The sequence below is a fragment of the Halyomorpha halys genome, unplaced genomic scaffold (assembly GCF_000696795.3).
Source record: "Halyomorpha halys isolate HHAL.00 unplaced genomic scaffold, Hhal_1.1 Scaffold168.1, whole genome shotgun sequence".
NCBI classification, from domain to species: domain Eukaryota; kingdom Metazoa; phylum Arthropoda; class Insecta; order Hemiptera; family Pentatomidae; genus Halyomorpha; species Halyomorpha halys.
In genome coordinates, this window is record NW_027111025.1 from 1,480,085 (window position 1) to 1,482,279 (window position 2,195).

The 2,195-nt window shown below is 25.4% G+C and overlaps 1 protein-coding gene across 1 annotated transcript in view; it reads left to right on the forward strand.

Moving 5' to 3' along the window:
* LOC106678911 (serine protease 28) overlaps positions 1 to 2,195 on the forward strand; it is an 11,175-nt gene that overhangs the window by 400 nt on the left and 8,580 nt on the right. The gene's annotated exons all lie outside the window — the stretch shown is intronic.

The following is a 2,195-nucleotide window of genomic DNA, read 5'->3' on the forward strand; positions in this document are numbered from 1 at the left end:
CCAAAATTACACAATGTCTGGAAATCCTTCTAAAATCTATACAAAAAGTTAATAAGCATGTCCCTAGAGATTTTTTTAATTTGCATCTTTACACTAATATTAATTTTCATAATATTTCAAAATAATGGAATGGTGCTTTATATTAATATGATTTCAGATGATAGTATAAACGTTATTAGAATAAGTTTATAATCAATGATACCCTGTGTTCTCTTCCAAAAATAATTTTATATGTATTTCTAAATTTATAAAATTTTGTTTACTACTCTTATTACAATCTCACATTGAAGTTTGACTTCATTATATTAATTTTTGGCTCCTAATAATTAACAACTTATAAATGTTGTAATAATAAGTTTTAGTTACCTTAATATATTGAAATTTATATGCATTAATTGTTTAATTATGAAATAATTTCAATACAGTTTTTATATTTCTCCAGAATTTTTTTAGGATATGTCATTAATTCATTTTTTTTTAATTATGTGTCCAATAAAATATTTTATTTTGAGTATGAAAACTATGATTTCCATACAATATTAATTTTTGTAATATTTTAAAATAATGGAATGATGCTTTATATTAATATGGTTTTGGATGATTACATAAATTTTATTAGAATAAAATTACAATCAAAGATACACGTAAAAAGCACCATAATCAATCCTTAGAATCTTCGATGAGTCCTTTATGTGCAGTATGGCTATTCCTAGACCAGTCTCACTAACAACAGAGTTATATATGATGAAATAAGTGTTTTTAACTTTCATATTTATTTTGTCCTGAAGAGTAGTATTAGAATACTGTTTTTGCATAATCCGGCTTAAATCTTTAATATGCATTAATTTGTAATCAAACCAGCACTTTTTAAAGTTAATTGATATCATTAATAAATTATAAAGATAGCTCTTTAATTAGTCTATTAATGACTAATTACTATGATTGACTATTTCAATGTAGTCAGTATTCAGTATAAAAAAAATTTACTTGGTTCAAAGAACAACTCTGTAAATTAAAAAAAAAATTTCACATTGCTTCTAAATGGACTTTAAGATATAAAATCAAAGAAAATTCAGAAAAATAAAGCAAAGCTTTAAAGCTCTTTGTTCATTTTACTAACTGATTTTCTCAAGAAACATTAAACTAAATTTTGGCAAAAAAAAAAACTTATCAAATCAGTTCTATTAGATATATTTCTAAAATTATCAGTTATACTTGTTCATATCGGTTAGTTAAAGTTTGTAAAGTACATTTAGTATCTAAATAATGGATCATAATCTGAATTTAATTCCAATTAAACTCAAAGGTTCAGGATTTTGGTTCAAAAGACAGAGTTTTATGAGATTAATGAAGTTTCTACTGAAATAAAGCAGTAGCAGTTTTGGTATCAAGACTGATATTGAGTTTTTTGGACTCGTTATTTAATAAATTATTAGTTTGTAGTTTATGGGCTAACATAACATTTTTTATTCCCTTATAAGAAACTTAAGACTTTTTCACTTCTTAATCGCTAAGATTTTATACAAACATTCCATATCCTTCTTATTAATCTCATAATACCATGCGAACTGGCTAATTGAATTGATCGCTATTAATTAGATATGATCGCAATCCTACCACCGTATGTATTTTCACCCTTGAAAAAAACAATTTAAGCCAATTACTCTTTCATCCATCACAGTACATCAAATTTGTGTGGAATAGGTGATAAACAATCTGGCCTCCACAGTCAGCAGTTTCAAAGAAAAATTCAAGCAGTTTTTCAAAATGTAAAACTATTCTTTTGTATCCAGTTTTTTTTTCTGTTAGTTTACATTAAAAAATGAAGTGATAGAGGAATGGAGATTTTTAAGGAATTCATTTGAATAATTAAATTACTGGTGATCATCCAAGAAAAATATTAATTTCATAAGAAACTACAAATGGAATTAATAGACAACTTCATCAAAATAAGGTTCATAAAATTCCACTCCGACAGTTAAAGGAGCAGTAAGTTAGAACTTGGGAATTCCAACCTCATCCCGAAGACTGAAGCCCAGGCTGCTGCATGACATCCTGTTATAAATTCTGTATTTATCAATTTCTGTTATTGTCATTATTAATTTTTCTTAATTAACTTTTTTTTCCCCCATTAGAAGTCAGTTATTTATTTTGTTAAATCTATAAACGTCATTGTTTTATCATTAACTTTTCTT